Below are 22,851 nucleotides of genomic sequence, written 5' to 3'. Positions count from 1 at the left end.
CCCCCACCACTTAAAACGTCTGGCAATGGTCATTCATTTATCCTGTAAGTGTAACGAACAAGTTCCAGTGGTTTTCATGAGGTTACTTTTTCAGCTAGGCTAGCCTAGCTGGAGTTGGGCCTTTAAGAGCGTCTGGCGGCTACCCCCCACCACTTAAAACGTCTGGCAATGGTCATTCATTTATCCTGTAAGTGTAACGAACAAGTTCCAGTTGTTTTCATGGGGTTACTTTTCCAGCTAGGCTAGCTTAATTTTGGGGGGTTCTTTTTGTGGCCCTCCTGGCCACACCCACCACCGATGACCAGCCAGACGTGCATTTCCATACTCAGGGGCATATGTACTAAATTGCTATACACATAAAAATTGGTAACCTTTTCAGCTAGGCTAACCCCCGCTGGCTCCCGGACTATAGCCCCACAGTCTTACATTTCACGATGAATTTGCCCAGGTTTCTTTCTTCATGGTTGATATACTCCCTGGACTATAACAATCCATCAACTCATATTATGTATTATATTTTGGATAACAAATTTATCCTCTCTTGATTGGCTGAAAGAGCTTCACGTGATTATGTATATTTTCAGCTATATCAGAGTGTTGGTATGTTTGACACTCCAGAAAGTACTACAATATTTGCAAAATGACGTCGCTCCTTTGATGACATTTTGCAAATACTTAAGTAGTACAGTATACTACAGTGTACATGTGTATTTGCAAAATGATGTCACAGTTAAAGCATTTTTGAAATTGTGCGCAGCTTTGCACTGTCACTCTGTGAAATGTAACAATCTTTAACAATTGCCACGTCACAAACCAATGCTGACGTCGCGCACTGCATGCGTCGTACCGTTTGTAACCGTTCCAAAAAAGTGACGTCACAAAGCAATTTTAACATTGCGCACTGCTCGTACCGTCAGTGCAGTCTGTGAAATGTATCAATTTCTTGTAAAGCAATTGTGACGTCATAAAGCAATTCTGACATTGCGCATTGCTTCGGACCGTCAAGTGCTCTGAAATGTAAAATTTTTGAACAAAAGCAGCCTGACATCGTGCGCTGCGTACTATTAGAGTCCCTTCATAACATCGCATCCACCACTACGACACGACTTCTCGCTTTGCATTTCCCCTTTAAATTTTTTATCCAAAATACTTGAAAACAAATATACCTACTTTGCCTAATTTCGAGTTTCTGGTTAAAACTATAGGCCTCGGTGTCTCCAAAAGAACTATTCACTTCGGGCCTGAGCCCCTCAGTGAATAGGTCCTTTGGATTCACCTCTGCCCATAGTTTTAACCAGAAATTCTCATGGCAAGGTATAATTTGTATACTAGTATACAGGTAATTTTATGCTCGGGATACTGTTGAAGAATTATGCATGTATGATGCGCTGAAGTGAATAATTCATCAAATCAATTGCACTTTGTGTGCGATTCGAAATGTGACAAGTGGATTCCAAATTGCCCTTTCTGATTAATGTCTTACACGTCTTACACAATATTCTAACGTTTCTAGTAATTTTGATATTATTCATGTTCTATTGTGAACGACATCGTCTGGTTACTTTGAAGGAATTGTAGATGCATTTGATATATAGGGACATATGTGACACTGCATGCACCTCAAAACAAACAAAAAGTCGCCAGGCAGGAATTTTTAGTTAAAACCATATTCTGAAAGAGCAGACTTTAAGCTTTAAAATGATGTATAACTCAAATCAAATGGACTCTCCTAACCTATCTAAATATTGGAAAGAAAGTACAAACTCACGAAAAGTGTGAACTGAGAAAAGAGGCTCTGAAGTACAGTGTCTATTCAAGCGCTTAATCTTTACCAAACCCTGCTGGCTGTGCGATGAATGGGACAAAAAAACAGGAAGTAAATCACCAGAGTAACAACAATGAAGGGATTATCAAATTAAACTGAAATTAAGCATGCCTAATTAACACATTATGTCCATAATCAATACCAACTTTCAAAGCAGTAGCACTATCCTTTCAAAAGTTATTAGAGTTGAAAGTGAAGAGTGTGGACAAGGTTTTTCAGAAATGAAAAAGGGATTCTAAAGACACACCTAATCACACTATTCTACCAAAAATGCTCGAGATAAACTGCTAAAAAAGCACACTTTCCCGCCCGTTTTATGATACCAAATTTTAGCATAATGTAAAAGAATACCCGCTCTTTCAGAAAATATGAAAAAGTCAAGTTCGGCTAGGTTGACCCATTTCACTTATTTTCAGTCCTCACGCAAAATCAGTGTGTGCGACTTTATGTTCGTTTTGAGGTGCACGGTCACATAATTATGTGACATTGAGTGTAGGGGTAAATATTCGTGTTTAATTATAATGTTGAAACGTAATACTTTTAATTTGTTTCCGTCTTTCCTTGTCTTATAGGAAAACCAGCTAACGAAAAGTATGTAATGTCTATTTTATCTTTTTTTTCCAACCAAGCGTCTATATTCAATTTTCATACTGTCGTAAACTTATCATACAAACAAATAAAAGCACAATTGAGAATATATTTGGCTATATTGCATCTTCGAGTATAGTGCTCACATTAAATTGTAAAACTTAGATAATTTGAGCTTCAGTATATGGTCATGTGAGCCATAAACAGCACGTGTACATGATACGCTAATAATAATGATTTGTGTCTGTGTTTGACATGTGGTTATTTGTATGACCATGCACGTGAGCATTAAAATGTGCTCACAATGTGGGCATCTCTAGTGTGGGAATTATCAATGCGTAAGTGAAAAAAAAAACAACAACAACAACACAAGATTAGGGCGATCCTGTTTCTTGTGATTGCTGATAATTTTGTTCATTTTATCAGTGTAAAAATATGATCCGGGCGATGCTGTTTTACCGAAAGTCAAATCTCGCTATGCATGTGCAGTAAGAAAAAGGTGGAGATTTGACGGACCGCTTGCATATTATTATCTTTCTGTGAACTGTTTGATAAAAAAAAATACTAATCTTGTGTTTCATATTGTCTCGCCTTCCATTCCTCATTTTATTTGCGGGATGTTCCTTCCTGATACACTTTTAAATGTCAAGTTCTGTGTGTGTGTGTGGGGGGGGGGGGGGGGGGAGGGGTTTTGACTTTGACCCGAGGTCACGATAATGACAGCTGCATGGTAATACTGCATGTGCATATAGTGCTTGACGTGCAAGATGATTAAAGGATTAGGAAATGAGAACAGACATATTGTACTACGACAGGGTTGCGATCATGACAAGATTTATGCATTGTATACATCTGGTCTGGCGATAGAGGACGAGTTGACGGTGAGAATGGGCGATTAAAGCCTAGGGAGGGCGAGTTTAGATAGTTTTCATCCGTGTCTTGCCTCCTCTTCCTAGCTCCTCCCATGTACTGTTTCCTCGCTTCCTGTTCTTCGTTGTAGACATGTATTTCCTTGTTTACAGCATTGAACATCAATAAATCATTTAAAGAAAAAAAAAGAATGTAATAGCAGGGAGAGAAAGATCTTCAGAGCAAATTTTTATTTCAATTTCAATTTCAGTTTATTTTCGTATTTCTCAGTGAAAAATACATCGAATATAACAACATGAAATATAACAAAATAAAATTGGCAGCGGTTTCGTCAGAGTACTAATATTGGTTTATCTGCTCATTAAGGACAACAATAAATTCCACAAATCTATATACATTACACTATATATCGACTTATGCACCACGGATGTTCAGATATGTAGGCCGAAATTGTCTGGAATGCCCCTTTAAGATGGCATATTTTTCCCCATGAAATATCTGCTAATTTGCGTAATTCATGAAACAATGGAACTTAAAAAAAGAAATCATAACCGTCTTCTTTCAATATTATGTTTTAATAATGCCTGTATATTCATTTTTGTTTTAGTTTATTCATTTTATTAACTTAATCATGATGTGTATGTTTTATGCATTGTCATAATCATGACAATGTATGAACTTTAGATTATAACCTAGCTGCCACACTTCGTACTACTGTGTATTGCTTTGCGATCCCTGTATAATATGCTTTCTCATTTTGCGTAGAATAGCAAATTGATAACATAAGTTTCCTTCAGAAACAAGCAGACAGAGAGACAGACGAAAAAAACAAACCAACAAAGAAACAAAACACTCAAAGGGGCTCAACGAAAGCGAACACCCATGCCTGAGACTTTGTGATGTGTTCCACACTGAAGGTGATTGATTGTGCTCACCTTCACGCCAGTAATGAAACTGGCAATCATAAATATTCCATTCGATATGGTTCGAGGTATCTTATTAGTATCCTTCGCCAATTCATGTGCACCGGAATGGCAAGCTACCTGCTAACATAACATTGACTACAGATACGACTGCTCGACTATATCCATAATTATATGCGTACGCGCACACCCACACGCACTTGGATTGTCATGTTGGATGTGCTGTACATCACTATACATTGCATAATAGTGTGCATGAAAAATAACGATGCACTACGGTAAATAATTTCCTTTTAATTCATTCTGCCACGACTTGTGCAAACTAGTCTACCATGACGCATGAAAAGCGATTGATAATCTGTTATTTATTGTGGTAAAATATTAAAGATTTAGGCCCCTACTTCCATTTCTTGTTGTTGTTGTTCATTTTCCATCTGTGAAGATGGCTGGATTGATAATCTGTTATTTATTGTGGTAAAATATTAAAGATTTAGGCCCCTACTTCCATTTCTTGTGGCAATTTCACTCTAGATGGAATGGATTGCCCTGTAGGCCAAACCCTGTTTACTGTATGTTGCAGTAACACATCAGGGATCGTATGTGTAGGACTTGAGAGAGATAGTGTGGGGGGGGGGGGGGGTAGGATTATTTGCTCTGTGTGTATACGAGTGTGTTTGTGTGTATCACTGTTTAAAAAAAAAAAAAACTTTATGCTGTAAATTTGCCGGTAACGAGTGTTAGTGATGATCTCTCATAAGATCCCCAGTTTAAATCAAGGTGTCAGCATTTTCCGTCCTCGTTTAAGTTCCTTAATACGGTCGATAATGGATTTTGACCAGGAATTCCAAAGCACTAAAATGATGGAAATGAAGAGAGTGAAAGCATCCCAGAGCCAGCGACGAAAACAACCTGAGCAAACATGAAATTCCCAATTTGTGTAGCAATGACCTTTTAGTTTTTCTATGAAACTCCCGCTAATAATGATTCGCCCGACTGTAGCTCGACCGAGCTACACTGTTAGAAAAAAATCAACAAGGTTGTTTAAAATTTTAAACAACCACAAGTTAACCGGTGAATCGCTCAACTGTTGTTTAAAAATTAAACAACACGTAGTTGTTTAAACTTTTAACCCTTTGTTGTTTAAAAATTCTAAACAACTGTTGTTTAAAAGAAATTTAAACAACTGGGTTGTTTAAAAAAGTTGTTTAAAAATTTAAACAACTGTTGTTTAAAAGTCATTTTGTACAACTGGGTTGTTTAAAAAAAGTTGTTTAAAAGTCTAAACAACTGTTGTTTAAATGTAATTTTATACAACTGAGTTGTTTAAAAAAAGTTGTTTAAAACTCTAAACAACTGTTGTTTAAAAGTCATTTTATACAACCGGGTTGTTTAAAAGTAATTTTATACAACTGGGTTGTTTAAAGCAAATATTAAATATTCATGTTTAGAATTTAAACAGTTCTTAATCCCATATTACTGTACAACTCACTTGTATATAAGCACAATAACACAAATGTTTATTTTTTTGGCCAATTATATATTTCAGCACATTTTCACTGTCTATATTGCTGACATCGTATCATTAGAAAACTTTCAATTGGTCAATATGTCCATCGATGTGCAAACTTATTACAAATAACAAATTGAGCCAATCAAGAATTGTCTCATCCATTTTCAGAATATATACAGAGTAACAATTCTTCTTATACAGTTAACCTTTGAACAGTCGAAGTTCTGGAGAACCGAGAAAAATGTGTCGACTTGCGCGGATTTAGTAAAAATATGCAGTTTGACTGCAGAGGAAAAATCACAAGCTTTTGTTATGCTTGAGTTAAGTGATTTCCCAGCTGAATTGACCTCGACTCATCTAAAGATTAGTGTATTGTCAAATGTACATTTTGATTCCACTTACATACAAATGGGGCGCTTAATGCCGTAAAAATCACATTTTACAATATTTCAACTAAACTGCAATGGCAAATTGAATTTGAAACATGCAATAATTAAAGAATTAATTATTATGCATAACACGGATGTGTTCAGCTTGAGATTATCTATACCTGTGCCACATTGAATATTTTGTTGCTTCATTTCTCATATTGTGTGGGTGCATGGGGACCATCAGTTGCCCTCAGATCGGTCCAAAAGGGCTAACTGAATGAACAGTACACAGAGAATGTAATTTTTCAGAATGCTTTTACAGTCCAATGCACACCTTACAGACACATTATCCAGTTTTATAGTGATCATACCCTGACAAGACAAGATAAATCTTGAATGAGTCTTATTTCCTGGAATAATTATCTGATTTTCTTAGAACCACTGACTTTGTTCTTGAAGTGTTTGTCACTATTACATGCGCTTGGAAATCTCATAAGCGAAGCATAAGGGAATGACCCTCTAAGGATTTGCTTTTCTGTCCCAATACTGTACTTTGTTGCCCCACTAAGAAAATATTACTGAAGGTATTGCACTACACAGCTTCTCTATTAACTAGATCATTTTTAACAATGTTCAATTTGATGCAACAACATTTTGAATCATTTCAGTTGCAATGCTTTTGGGGAACATCTGCAATAGTAAGTCAGGGGTTATTAGATTATATTTCCTTGACAGTACAATGATGACTGTAAATATACTGCAGATGGAGAAACCATTCACACTAAGAAATAAGTTTTATCTCTTGTGAAAATTCTACTCCATACCCATATTCAGCATATCTGAACAGACCAAATAACATATACAGTACATTGTAATTATAATGAAATTTACTCCTGTTTACTGGTGTAATTTGAGAAGTCATACCTGCTACCAACACATACAGTTGTTTTTTTCATAACTGGGATGTGCCAAGTACAGCACATCTGTCCAGCAAAGATCATCTCTGTCACTCCTGTGATAGAGATGGCAGTAATGAAGATTACTCTATATACAATGAAATAAATTCATAATGGAAATATACATTCTACGAAACGCAGTTCATCTTGAATTTTATGAAGGCCACATTCAGTACAGAGTGTCACCTCCATTATGCTCAACAGATATGAGGTTTTAATTTCACAATTGCTATATTTCTGAAAATTGACTGTCATGATTCAGTATAAACCTGTGAAGATCTTGCCCAATATTTCATTAAGTCACTACTATGCAAAATACCCTTTTTAATTCATTTCTAGCCCATCTTTATCACAAGTTTTCAAGGGCCAACATTACCCACTAATAGAACAATCTTCTCATGACCTTTGATCTTTCCATGTGACATGTATCCATTACTTATTGAGTTATAAACAAATAAAACATAGATACCAAACCTTTGCTTTGACGAATGACCTAAAAGTCAACTTTGTCTATTAAACTTCTGATGACCATGAAAATCTCATTCTACGCATCTAATCTTCCTGATTTGAAGAGTTCAGGTATGTCCTGATCTCTCTCACAAAATTGGACGTCACTTTACCAGGCATTTTGTACACAACTGTCTCCAAGAACTGCCAGGCAGCAAAACATTGAGCCTGGTACTCTACATCTAGGACATAATGCACTTTGAATGCACAGTCCACAGCCTTTGTCAAAGATGGAAACAAGAATCCCTGTCTCTCTACAATAGGGAGTTTTCGCAAGCACAACGCGGCCGGGAGTTGAGCGTGTCGTGTGCGAAATTTGCTTCTGCACATGATCAAATCTGAGGGAGGTCCCGTCCGGGGGAAAACGAGTACGGTACTTGGCCAAAATAGCGTTCGGTCCCAATGCTGGGCAGGAGTGAGCCAGCCAGTCAGCCATATAATCAGTGATCTTGTCCCCACACCTCCGTCTTGTACAGGAAAGCGAAACTGCTAGATATGAGGACGGGAGTCAGAGTACGGGGACTGTCACAAGTGATTGCTTCCTCGTATTCTCGGTCTTCGCGTCGTGTAGCGAAAACTTCCTAATGACAAAGGTTTGCAGTGGCTTCTTCCAGGATCCTCCCATCAGCAAGATGAAGGGCTGTGGTCTCTGCTTCCTGTCAATTTGTCCAATGTAGAAAGCCAGGTCTGTGCCCTCCTGTAAAATGAAATGGAAGTGGAAAAGAAACATGCATATATATCTCGATAAAATCTTGAAATAATCTACGCAGAAGTGTTGGGTTGAGGCATTGGTATAATGAAGTCCATCAGAACAGATATATTTCCCACACCTCTCCAGTGTTCAAGGTAGAGTTCATAATAAAGTGCCTGGCCAAATTCTGCAACATTTCATTTGCAAACATATACCCTAAATTGGGTATTTTATGTAGTATATAACATCCATGTATTACATTTTCTATTCTTGCAAGGGCTAACCATGACCTGGCTGAATGAATTTTCAACTGTGTGGCCTATGGGAACTTCTGAAAGGCAATTAATTTTATTGCTGGCAAGCCCAGGCAAAAAGTATTATCAAACAAAAACTACTTCTGAATTGCATTTCATTATTTTGGGTAAGTTACTCTTTCCAATACTAGTAGTATATCAATTTTGTCCACTTACATTGTAGGAACATTAAGGAGTATGCGAGGTCTTTTTTCTTTTTGGTATGGGGGGGGGGGGGGGAGACACCCTGTATCACATTGGATGTATATGAGTGGTATGTGATATATTTCCAGCATCTTGCTGAATATAATGATACCATAAGTCAAGTGCAATATTTGTTAATGAATGGAATATTCCTTATTGGCGACATTTGGGACCAATTTTGCATTTCATGCGAATTTTTTCCCCTTTTTATCAAAATGAAAAGGACATATTGATATTGGACAAGTGTGTGATTGAGCAGTCAGGCACAAAATAAAGTAAATATGTATGTTGACTATGTAATATAAGATTTTTTTTTCATTAAAAAAAGAATTATTGTGATTCACAGCATACATTAGCAACATAGTAAATTTGCATAAATATGTAGAATCCATGGACTAAACTAACAAATGAAACAGCATAAACTGGGAATTTCTGTAACTATGGACCACAGCTTGATGATTTCTATATTTTGTATTGCAATGTCAAAGTCCATCTCATCATTTTAATAAGAGGGCAACACATCACTTGTTTTAGAAGATTAGCCTCCGAACAGTTAGGTACTTACAGGTTGAAAGTCGTAGAATAACTCTGACTCCTGAAAGGAGCACTTGCCCCACACCCTCGCAGTCCAGCCTCGGCAAACTAGCGGCAGCATGCTGAATGCAAGCGTCTCTTTTTCCTCTGTGGAGCAAAATGTATGACACAGGGGGAGTATTTTGAATGATAAGTACAAATATACCCTTTAAAAATATTAACACAATCAAGACTGATAAAGAGAAATGCTGACAAGTATCAGCTCATATTCAGATGCTAGCTTATGTACTTATATTGTACTTGATTGCAACCAGGATTACTTGTGGGGGGGGGGGGCTGTTTTAAAGTTGTTTGGAGGGTATTGTAGAAAATACTACACATTTTGAATGAGGGACTGATTCTGGCAACGGCATTTACTACCAAGACGGGCAAGTAATTGTGGATGAGTAGAGCCAAACTTGTAAGGCCAAGCATTAGAATTATAATGCTGTAATAATCATCATGCTATTCTACAAAGCAGCAATCAGAGTTACCATGAACTTGGATGAAAGAAAGTTGAATGGTGTTGACAGCCAGTGCCTTAATAAGAATAATCTTGCACTACTGTTAAGTGCTTAACAAAGACTATTGCAATCTGAATGACATTTGGGCTTTTGCAGGAGGTTCATGTCATATTCTGGCATTGCATAAAGCAAGATCAGTTAATATGCATATATCTTAATTAGATTAGCAAGAGCAAGGGATGTTCAAGGTCCAGTGATTTTTATTCCAAGTAGTAGGAAAAAGAATGCAAAAACTTTAATAGTTCATAAAAGACTTCTCTGTTAATGTTATCCTATAATGACAAAAGCTTGATTATCATGTGAGTTGATCAGGTAGTGGAGAAGAAAAGGGGAATGGTAGATGAAGGAGGCAAGGACAAACCGTCCAGAAGTTTCAGTGTACATGAACTGTGTGGCCGTGAGGTGCTATAATGTGAGAGAGGGGCAGGAGACAGCCTCTCCCAAATAATTGTCCAAGCTGTAGTTACAGTCATTAAAGCTGCACTACCGCATGTGATACAAGGAGCGAAAGAAGCTTGTATGAGCACAATTAAAGATGTTCTGAATCCACATGTCATCTCTTGAGGATTCAGTTCCAGCAGGACGAGGTCCAACATGAGCTAAGGAGGGACAATCTCTGCCTGACTGGCCTGCCAGAGGGGGCTGAGGAGACAGAGGAAGAGCTTACTGAGGGCGAGTCAAATGTTGCCAAGGAAGTTGGCTTAGACATTTGGAAAGAGGACATCTCATCTTCATGATCTTGTCATCATCTTGGGGAAAAGGCAAGAAGGAAAGAGCAGGCAGATCAAAGTCCACTTTATTGCAAACAAAAGGAACAAACTGTATTCTGGGCATTCTAGTCTGAAAGGAAAAGAGAACATGAAAAGTGTGTACATCAATGAAGATCTAAAGGCATGCAATATGTCACTCGATCAGTGCATGATAAATGCCAAGGAAGCTCATGATGTCGAATCGGCAACAAAACCAAATACGGGAACATGACATGCAAGTTGAATGATGGACAAAGCAGAGTCATCAAGAGCCCGGATGATCTCTTTGATATTGGCTTTGAAATTACAGATCCACTTCAGTTTTTGCAGGTTTTTGCGAAAGTCTTAGAAATTAATTAACAAGCATTGAATGAATTTCTTGGTCTAACAATTTTTTTTTTATAGTCATGTACATACTGTAAGTATTTTGTTAATGTTGTTAATAAATTCACCTCAACTCAAATGCAAAAAAGGAAAGGGTGGTACTGGGGCTGTAGATTAAAATCTCTACACAGAGCAATACTATTTAAAATGTACCTTGGGAAATCACTAGGGCATCGGTGTCACCCGTGTGACGAATAAGCAGCGTTTGCTACGATGGACATCTTGATTCCCCATACTAGAGTACTTTGTCAGCATACATGGCCATGCTGCAAACATCCTGTCTTCAGCCATGATCTCCTGGCTGAATGTGACGAATAAGCAGCGTTTGCTACGATGGACATCTTGATTCCCCATACTAGAGTACTTTGTCAGCATACATGGCCATGCTGCAAACATCCTGTCTTCAGCCATGATCTCCTGGCTGAAGTCTTGCTTGATCTGTACAAATTAGGGAACAAGATTGCATTTGTAATCATATTAAGGGTGGCCCAGAAAGAATGCTATAAACCAAATGGAAAAAAATATAATACTCAAGTAATAACAAAAACATAAATGATCACCCTTACGAAAAAGTCCTGTGGTACCCCTGTGGTAATTACCACAGGACGGTACCACAGGACAGTACCACAGGAAAGTACCACAGGACAGTACCACAGACAGTACCACAGGAATTGTCCTGTGGTATTTTGGGACATACCACAGGACAGTACCACAGGAATTCCTGTGGTATTTTGGGACGTACCACAGGGCAGTACCACAGGAAAGTACCACAGGACCGGTACCACAGAACAGTACCACAGGACAGTACCACAGGAATTCCTGTGGTATTTTGGGACGTACCACAGGGCAGTACCACAGGAAATCCTGTGGTATTTTGGGACGTACCACAGGGCAGTACCACAGGACTAGTACCACAGAACAGTACCACAGGAACTGTCCTGTGGTATTTTGGGACAGTACCACAGGACAGTACCACAGGTCGATCATTACCACACAGCATTACCACACAGCATTTCCATGGTACCACAGGAGAGTACCACACAGGATAGATCGAAAAAAAAAAAACTGGGAGAATTTTAGTCACATATCATGGAATATTCCTGATGGGTGAGTGATGGATTTCAGGACAAACATGGCCCTACTTAATAACCTGTCCTACTCCTAACATATAACCTCAAACGAGAGTCTAATGGCCAAGTGCCAATCTAGTCCTATAATACAGTCAGACCATTATGTTATGTTACTCCCGCACGCACTGCGCACGGGGCTGCTTCGTGCGGCTGCGTGCAGGTTCGTGCGATCTCGCACGGGAGCGTATGGCTCCGTGCGCCCCTGTACGCGGCCGTGCGTGGTCGTGCACCTCCGTGCGGATCTGCACGCCCCCGTGCAGATCCGCACGCCTGCGTGCGGATCCATACTCCCTCGCACGCTGTCGCACGGACCCGTGCGGGTCTGGCGCACGGGCCCGTGCGGCTTTGGGGTGCGATTTCGCACGGCCCCGTGCCGCCAGTGCTTGGTTCCCGCATGATCCCATCTCACCTCCCTGGTTCCCGCAGTGCTTACACGGTACGTGTGTATCAGGTGTATACCGCGTGCGAGTCCATGCGCCATTCCCCGGCCGACAGTTTCAGCGCAAGCGTGAAATGAGACGATTCCCGACAATACAAGGCTTGTTACTTGCGCCAAGGAGCTTCAAACCCTTGCTTAAAATTGCGCATTGCCAGTCAGTCGGCAAGCCGAAAACCCCCGTCTAGAATATCCAAGTTCTCGCACGGGTGACCTCGAGTTGACCCCGCAGATCATGATAACTGAATTACGTTTTCACATGATTTTTTTTTTTTTTTTTTTTGGACAGGTTAAGGTTAAAACCTGAAAGCAATATTGTTTAAATTTCCCAAGAGCGACATGAAAGGTCATCGACTTCGTGCCTGGCTAATTCATTACCGATGTCCCGGAAATAATGGGTTCACATACTCGTCTAAAATTCCCCTAAGAGTCTTCTTTTTCATTGTAGGGCACTAACGAATGCATACCATGTAAAAGGAAAATTATTATCCAGCTATAAGATGATACCAAAGGTGTAACGTGATGATTAGATGGGTCAGCAGCGCGCGCCAGCTGAAATCATAAGGATATCATTCCTTTACTCGGCACGAAATCGCGAAAATATTGTACTGTCCCACATATAGAAATTGACGTGTTCCATGGATGCCCTTTGTGTGTTATGAGCGACCCCAGCGTAACTGACGTGGTCAATTATAAGCGTCTACTAGCTGTGATATACTGTGCTTGTGTCTGTCGGTGGGCATTATGTACAAGTAGCCTATTGCCTCTTGCTTGGCCTCTCTCTCTCTCTCTCTCTCTCTCTCTTCTCTCTCTCTCTCAACAAGTCATGAATTCACTTTACCCATCGTGCCTAATCGAACTACGACATGATTGAGGTAACTGCGCCTTTTTATTCTCATAGTCAAAATCAAACTAATTCTTTACATAATTTAAAAAAAAATCTTCATATAATTTCTCAAAATACTCAAAAGATGGCCTCAGTCAAAACTTTCTACAAAGATTGCATACGGCAATCTTTACGGCCTAAACAAGTTTTTTAGAGCTATTAGTTCACCCTGTGACGATGACTTCGATTGCGTTTTGAACTTGTACCGAACTACTTTCAACACAACTATTACCTTTATAGTTCGATTGATGAACTAGTCTTTTGAATTCATAACCGACATTCGTAATCGTAAGCATACAGTAACAAAATACTGTCAATAACAGTTGGAAAATGCAAATGCTATAATAATAGCGCGAAATACACGATTAACGATCATCTGCATACATTCTAATTCCCAAGTGATGTCGCTTTGAAAATGACACCTGGTTTGACTACTGCTTCAAGCAAAGAAAAGGAAAAGGAATGGGATATACTTCTAATGATAATATCACGCCGTACAACAAGTGGTACAAGGCATTCCACTGTATTTGGTAATGTCGGTTACGTTTTTGTGCGCTTTACGTACGGAAAATAAAAGGCAGATTGATGCTATTAAATGCTAACACAACGCATTCAAATTATTTTTTTTAATAGACCGTGTACAATGTAATGTTTTAGTATTCGGTTTGAAACTTTAAATTTGCAAGTCCTTTATAAAGTTATATGGGTTATTACATTATCAAGCAAAAATTACAGTACATGTACTTTAAGGATTCGGATTTGCTCAGAAGATTAACAATGCTATCTTTGGCAATAGTTTGCAACAGAGACATAGATATACAATGTAATGCTGTTTTTATAGATAGAAAGGAAAACGTAAATAAGTCAACTTTATAACTTCAATTAGCTTTCTCACCAACCGAACTTGATTTGATCTGCCGTGCATGATATCGCTGTGTGTTCTATTAATTCTATGATATTGTTTAATTTGATATTGTTGAATTGGCACGCGTGTTTTTTTCTATGCAGAATATTTCAGGTAAGTATAATTCATTGAAGCTAATAATGTTTGTACATATGACGTGTTCGTTGTTTTGTATTTTCATTTTTATAATATATCACGTGTCCATTATCTGATTATGACTACGAAAATATGACAACTGTTTAAATGCGGAGTATGTACTGGAACACTAATGTCTCCCACCAGTATAGACAAACTAATTTCTAGTCGTCTATCCCCGCTTGAAATGGAAATGAAATTACACACAAAAAAAAGAAAGAAAACGAAGTACAATTTTCAGCAGATTTCAACCGTTTTGTTTAGTGCCTGATACATGTAATGGACAAAATTCTTTAACGCATAAGCAATCACACAACTTTTGGAAATAAATGTATGTCTTAATGATTGTATCTTATGGAAGAAAACTCGTCTCCTTGCCTGAATTTTAGCTTCTTCTTTTTCAAGCTTGCGGGAAAGAAATAGTTGAACATCAATCGCAATCATAAAGAGAAGCCACATCCTTAAAAATAAACACAGGAGTACTGAGACGCACTACGAAATAAAAACTGGCCTTTTATCTCTATTGACAACGTATGACAATGAAATGCTTCCTTTTGTTGGGGGGGGGGGGGTTATTGATTATTCTGAAGGTTCATAGATCACAAAATTTATATGGTTCGCTATTAGCTTAGGTTCGTTAAGAAAAAAAAAATAAACAGATAAATGCGTTCCTTTTCCGGTGGTTCCTTTACCCGAAAGTAATCAAGCAATCACTTATTTCAGTATAAGATTTGTGAATACAAAACGAAACGAGGACGGCCTTTCAAGTATTAATTCCGAATATAATTGTAAATATGATTATCGGTCTATACTCAACTTCTCAAATGCAGAAAGATTGCAACTGTAAATGTGGTGTTTTGTAAAAAAAAAAAAATAAATGAAAATAGGTTTAAGCTACAAGTTAATGGTTCTTTATATGCTATGGTATCACAAAAGTGACCGAGAATAAGAAGTACTATAATTTTAAATTAATATGATACAATCATAATTATAAAAAAACAACAACATGAAGCTGTCAGGCCTATACATCAACATTTGCTTCTGATACGTATAGTATAAATTATGTGCAGCTTTGGCAAGCGCGATAAAAGCGATAAATAATGTGGACGCAACGCCTGTAAGGGAAATGTGCCTAATATGGCGGGAATTCAGAATGTTACGCCTGTATACAGCTGTAGCAGAGCAGGCACGAAAGCAGTCGTTGATGCTCTGCAACATTACGACCATGTGCATTATTAGAGTGTTTTTAGTACACGCAAAGAACACGATCTGAAAAGACGACTATCGTTAATTAACTTCATTAACTTTCTCTACTGATGCTGTCTTTTGAATCCCCGCCTACAATGGGTTCTCAGGTTCTATTCACTCTAGTATAGGTATTGGTACTTGCTAAACGCATCTCTTGTACGCTTGTTGTAATACGCATTGCGTGCCTTTCTTTCTACTGTTTCCTATTGTTTGTGAGTTAAAAACTTGCGGCAACTAAGTCACCGCAGCCGACACACAACGCTTACCGACTCATTCATGCGGCGGCAGCGGCACGGACACAAACGCACTTCAGTTTACATTCGGGCTGCCGTATTGGTTAGAATAGTTAATGATAGACCTGTCCTGCGATTGGGTCATTATCTTACACATCCAAACTATCGCCGTATACGGTAGTGCGTGCGATTGAGCGTAAACGCCGTCGCTAAGCAGGACTGTTGCATTGTTTCGTCCCGTGAAAGAAACAGGTTGTTAGCTTGAACATAGCCCGAACTTATTATTATTATTATTATTATTATTGGCCTTTTAAATAGTTCAATTTCATATCGAAATTCCGAGCTAAAACGGTGCAGTATTGATGGTAATGCGTAAACAAGGAAATGTGCTAAAGTGCCGAAAACTGTAACTACGACAAGCAGCCTCATACGCATCTACGCTGCCCCATACGCATCTACGCTGTGCTTGTGGGGCTGCCGGTCGCAGTTACGAAAACTGGCACCCTAGCTGTATATACCACATCAGCGTAATTCAAATCATTTTGACTGAGCGAGGATGACAATAAATGTCTGTAATAAAAAAAAAAATATGTATATATATATTGGTTGGAAATAAAAGAAATATGGATATAATGATAGAATTTAATCTTTTTAAAATGAATATTAATAATTGAATCATAGGGAAATATAGATATTATATAGTCTGGCAAAAATAGTCAAAATTATGACTAATTGCCATTAAACCTAAAACAACAACAACAACAACAACAACCCATCATTCTTTCTTAACCCGCTGGTGTCCCGAGTATACTCGGGCTGAGCGAATGAAATGAAAACGCATTTTTAAACTTAGAATTTCACCAACAATTCGATGCCTATGTTAGAAATGAATTATATTTTGTGGGACTACATACATCAAAGTTGCCATCTGTGTACATTTTGTGATGATTGGTCATAGGCCTACATCATGTCTATAAACAAGCAAAATATCGGCAAACATGAGTGAAATTTTCACGACATTCAGACCTTTGCAACGGTTGGGAAACTGACCAATGACGAGCAACCATCCGCACGCTCTCGCGATCTCATTTGCATCGTTATGCAAATTGCCACACTCGAGTGAAAAGCGTGCGTGCGGCGGTCAAGAGCATTGTGTGCACGCACCTACCTTATTAGCACACATTTACATGATAAAGAATTGTGGCATACTACGTCGTATATATCAGTAATGCAGTTACGGATTTTCTATGAAAGCCATCTCAGCACGGCGACCTGCTTACCATACTGGCATGAAATGTTGGCCTTCTTCTGCTGCCGAGTCCTGAGATTTACCAAAACTCGGCAAATTGAATAAAGTCAAAAGTAAAATCGTTAGCGTGTCCCTGCATGTTGTGTTGATGTTTTTTTGTGTGTGTGTTATCATGACAGCAATGTTATTTATAGTTATTTGAAGGGTTTTACCGTCATGAATAATAATCTGATTATGTTATAAAATCGTTAAAAAAAGACAACTTGGCCCGGAACAAACCTAGTACAGGATGTATGGCATACAAACACCGCAGTCGATTGTGCTACTTCATCGAAGTCGTATAGTCATCATGGCGTAACACAGCGTCACATGTGCACTTGTTTTGGGCGAAAATATTTTGAATAGACCTGCTGGCAATTTGAGTATCAGGTTACATTGTATCTTTATGAATAGACTGGATGCAGATACAAAAACATTCCTAGATAGACCCTCTCTTTGACGCAATCTAAAAGGGCAGGGGATTAAGAGCATAATAGAGAAGGTCATAGGTCGATTACTGGCAGTCTCTTTTTTTTCTGTACCGGTCCATATAGAATGGATGTTAGCGATGTGCTTCGGATGTATTACGTAACCATAACTTTATGGTTGTTGGGAATCGAATGTGCAAGTTCTCATGTGCATGTTCCAAACATTTATCTATTATAGAAATTAAATTGAGCCCGGCCTCAATTGCGCGGCCGAGCCCCGCAATTTTGTCCGTTTACACTGCTGGGCTCGGCCGCGCTTTTGATTCAAACCTTTCAATATTTGTCGTAGTGGCGCTCTGCTTGTAAACAAATGCAATTTGGTTTTGTCTGGTTTTCAGACCCTTTGCCACATGAATTCCGTGGCGACGAAGTCGCCGTTCGGGCAAAGGCCTTTGCCGAAGAAAAGAATCCTTTGCAGGACAAAACCACCTTAAACTATACTAGTTTTCGACGTTGAGGGGGTTAATATCCTGAATAGCGAAAGATAAAGGCAGAAGGTTTGGAAGCCAGACTAAAATTGGCCGCGCATTTGGCCCAGTTTGCGTTTACACCAAGAAAAGGCCGGGCTCGGCCGCTGCTCGGCCGCGGCCGAGACCACCTCCAGAGTGAGGCCAAATGCGAGGCCAATTTTGGCCTCGCATTTGGCCTTTTGCGCGTTTACACTGAAATGAAGGTGGACTCGGCCGCGGCCGAGCCTCGCACTTGGATAAACGGGGTCTAATAGTTCATGGGCCAGGCCAGATATTGGTACCACCTGAGGTGGCAAAACCTTTGTCATTTTGTTTGTCGGGCATAGATATGCTTGTCAAGCTATGATAGCATTTCCAAATGAGTAGCTTGGTCATAATGAATAAATTTTTAACCAATTTGGTCTCGTTGTTATATCCCTATACTTCTGAATCGAAATTAACCGCTATACAAAGAGGAGCGCTGTTTTCTGTATGTTCCGTATGCAGCTCTCTGGTATGTTCACAGGTATTCTGTTGTAAACGCGGTGCGCTTAGTCTTTATTCTAGACGGCGAAGGGAATATCCAAAGCTTATGATACAGTGTATATCATTTTATCTGCAAACAACAACAACAACCAAAAAAAAAAAAAAATCCTCTTGAATTTTACCGTATTTTGCAATTATTTATCATTTTCCGGCAAAAACGCTAGTGTGAAAACGCTAACACCACGCCGATGTCGCTTTATTTTCATCCAACCAAAAAGGATAATGCAAAAACAATGTACCGGTACACTACAATACATTATAATGAATAATTGTAAATAAACAGAGTGATTTTTGTTTAAAATTGATTTATTTGTTTAGAGGGTAGTATAAAAATAGTATAGATGATCCCTTTTATGAGGAACTTTAGATATGATAACGGTACATTGGTCCTGATAAAGACTAAGCGTACCGCGTGACAGCTGTGGAAATCATAACCCTTTGGATATTCCCTTCGCTGCCTTGAATAAAGACTACGCGCATCGCGTTTACAACAGAACACCTGTGGACATATGGAAGACAGTGCTCTTCTTTGTATAGCGGTTAGTTTCGATTCAGAAGTATAGGGATATAGAAACGAGACCAAATTGGTTTTAAAAAATCATTTTTTATGCCTAAGCTACTCATTTGGAAATGCTATCATAGCTTGATAAGCATATCTCTGCCCGACAAACAAACTGACACCAAAAAGGTTTTGCCACCTCAGGTGGTACCAACAACCCATTTTTCGGGTCTTGGCCCATGGACTATAAATTGAAGTGTGTTCATGCTGCATTTGAAGAGATAGCATATAGCGAAGGGAAAACAAACCTGAATGGCCATCTTCAGGAAGCTATTTTTTGTTGGCGATTATGAATTACTTAACTATGAAATTGAAAGAAAAACATACAGAAAAACGACTGCAAAATCTTTGCATAATGTGCCATTATTTATAATCAAGTTTCCATTACTTTTCTATTATGATACAATTCCTTCGATTAGTGCTCCTTTATTCTTTCCCAGTACATTTCATCACTTTCCTTTCCAGCTATCCACTTCATTCCCGCCGACAAACGTATACAGATATTTTGCCCGTATATACAATCTAAAAAGATATTGCCATAACATAGATAGGCAAACCTGACCGGATGTAACATTACATTTCGATTGCTAAAGTGTGATCGGATTACCATCCATCAAAAGAATTTAAAAGACCATCATATTTCTCCCCCCACCCTCTTTGATCTCTCTCCCTCTCTTTCCAGTTATCCAATTCTTTGATTGAATAGTATCATTAGTGAAGATCACTTCTCGATGATGCTTTGCCTGTGATATATATATATATGTATATATATAATATATATATATATATATATATACATATATAATATAATATATATATATATATATATATACATTCATCAAACAACATTTAGAAGACCAGCCTATTTTCTCCCTCTCTCTTTCTCTCCCTTCAATCTTTCTTCTCATCGCATAGATTCCAGTATTTCACCTGAATGACCGGAAGACCTCATAAATGTTCTATCAAATATACAAATTCCACAAAACAATAGTCTTTCCGGTTAGTGATGAGTTTTCATCATAATCATATTATAACAAATAACTTCTTTCTTATCACTATGTGAAATCTTATTTCATGTGATTCGTAATGAGCAATACTTCTTGGCAGTAGAGTTTAAGTCAATTATAACATTGTACATAAAATTGGCAGCATTTAACCCCTACTGTTGAATCACAAATGTGCTCGTTATCTCTTTTATTTATCCCATGGAAATCTTAAGTCATATCTGTAGGCAGACATAATGGATCATTCCAGAAGCAAACTTCTTATACAAAAAAGAGAAACTTCTGTGTGGATGGCAGGTACCGTAATAGCATGGATTTTTCAGATTTAGTTATCATAAGTTGTCAAAGAAAGCAAGAAAGATGCAATGATTTATTTGAATATTGAAAATCCCATCAGGCTCTTGTCAACATTATGAAAGGGATAATTGCTGAAACAAAACCGAGAAATAAACTCAAATGAAAGATTGGTCTGCGAAACTCAACTTCGATGCTGCTTGAAGTTTTTTTTTTCCTTTCTCTCATACTTATGAATGACAGTCTGATTATGTCATTTAAAGATCGTTCAAATAATCTACTTGGCCAACAAACCAAATAGAGGATATTCTGTATAACATTCATGCAACGCAAGAGCCGATGGTTATTGCCTTTATGGGGGTCCTATATATTTCATCATGGTGAAACACAGCCTAACATATGCGAATGTTTTTATCAAGAACACTTTGAATAGACCAGGTGGCCCAGAGTATCAGGTTACATTGTACCTCATTGAATAGACAGGATGTTGATACAAAGACATTCCTGGACGCGCTCGTAGAAAAGTCGGGGATTATGAGCATAATAGAGAAGTTCAAAGGCCGATTACAGACGGTCTCTTTTTTCTGCACCAGTCCATAGAATGCATTTGCCTTCGTAGAAAGCGCTCCAAATTTGCGAAAGGGTGATTCAATTTTGCGAGAGATGGACCTGTGATAACCCATCGCTTCAATTGAACACTTGTTTAGGAGTAAGGTATTTCGGGCAATAAAAGCATGAAGTGTTCTTGTCTTATCTCATGTGTATCGATGTAATCAAATGTTTTCATGTTGCTATTGAAGTGGTTTATTCACTTATCGTGCCAGTGTAACATATATATGTAACATATATATATATATATATATATATATATATATATACAGGGCTCGACACTAACGGTGGCCCGGTGGGCCCGGGGCCACCAAAAACGCACGTCGGGCAACCAAAATTTCAGAAATGAAGCATTTGGTGGCCTGATCGGGCCACCAAAAAAGGTCGGATGTTTGCCTTTGGGCCACCAAAAATAAAAGTTTAGTGTGAGGAGCCCTATATATATATATATATATATATATATATATATATATACATATATGAAGGGTTTGTTTGCAAAAACCGATAAGTCCATTTTTGAAGATTTTGAAGTACTCTCTCTGTCAAAAAGTACAAAATAATACCTTTTAAATGATATATTGGTCACAACATATAAAGGTATATTTTTGAAGTTATGGTCAAAAGAAGCAAAGATTTTCTTATTATTCTCTTTATTTCTCTTGACCTTTAATCGCAAATATCTCCATTTGGCAAATATGGACTTATCGGTTTTTGCAAACAAACTCTTCATATCTTAAGCATATATCTGCATTTAGGTAGGACTACATTTTTTCATTCCATTAGACTTCGCGAACTCATGCACATTGCAGCATTTTCATATTCATAAACGATTGCAGCAAATGCTCATTTCCTTTATACATTATGCTTATTGAATGAGATTAGTTCTTCATTTCTTTCTTGTCTTTTATCGGGGGATGACTGGTACTGTATAAACAATAAAACAAATATTGATTTACACTCATGACATAAGAGAAGAACAATTCAGCAAAATTAGCCGTCTGTTATGAGAGATTGAAGAATGCCAGGAGAAATGTTGTTTATTTCAACAAAAATATTGTCTTTTCCTTATTTTCTCAAGTGATGTAATAATTTTAGGCCTTCAAGCCTGTGTGGCTTGTGCTTGTCACACTTCTATGATCATGTCGGCTTCTTCTACAGCTGCTGGAGTATACGCGATGGCAAGCCTTTTTTACCCACGCCGATGAAAATCGGCAGGGGGTTATGTAAAGGGTTCCGTATGTTTGTTTGTTTGTTTGTGTGTGTGTTTGTTTGTTTGTTTGTTTGTTTGTTTGTGTACAAGATAACAAGAGAACGGGCAAACGGATTTGCACGAAATGTTCAGGGGATGTCTGGATAATGACAGGAAAGAATCGATTAGATTTTGGTGATAATCGGTTGACCCTTGCAAATTCTGTGCGACCTTTAAGTTTTGACCCCATGGTATAGTGACCACTCCGAAAATTTCCCGTTTCTCACTTTGCGATTTTCCGCTACCATACGAAAACATAAACTCCCCAAACGATCGGACTTCGCTGCTCAAATGTTCGTAAGAATTCCGAAATTTACGTTTACGCCTATTTGAAGGACTATGTCCTTCTGGATTTATGAAAGTTCGTTCTCCGTCGTCACAAACTGGCCCGTATTTTGATGATTTTTCAAATTAAAATTGATTGT

At 38.3% G+C, this 22,851-nt stretch overlaps 1 protein-coding gene and 1 long non-coding RNA gene across 2 annotated transcripts in view; one reads left to right on the top strand and one right to left on the bottom strand.

The window, feature by feature from the left end:
• The window catches only part of LOC139709875 (solute carrier organic anion transporter family member 4A1-like), a 103,039-nt gene that overhangs the window by 17,016 nt on the left and 63,172 nt on the right, over positions 1 to 22,851 (top strand). The gene's annotated exons all lie outside the window — the stretch shown is intronic.
• On the bottom strand, positions 8,099 to 11,494 carry LOC139709874 (uncharacterized). Its single transcript, XR_011709417.1, has 3 exons — positions 11,122 to 11,494; positions 9,304 to 9,419; positions 8,099 to 8,247 (listed from the first exon to the last, which is right to left on the bottom strand). It is a non-coding gene; the product is annotated as an uncharacterized lncRNA (long non-coding RNA).

This window comes from Diadema antillarum, unplaced genomic scaffold (assembly GCF_040938485.1).
Source record: "Diadema antillarum isolate AM-2024a unplaced genomic scaffold, OU_Dant_1.0 seq00001476_RagTag, whole genome shotgun sequence".
Taxonomy (NCBI): Eukaryota; Metazoa; Echinodermata; class Echinoidea; order Diadematoida; family Diadematidae; genus Diadema; species Diadema antillarum.
This window is presented reverse-complemented; position numbering and strand designations above follow the sequence as displayed.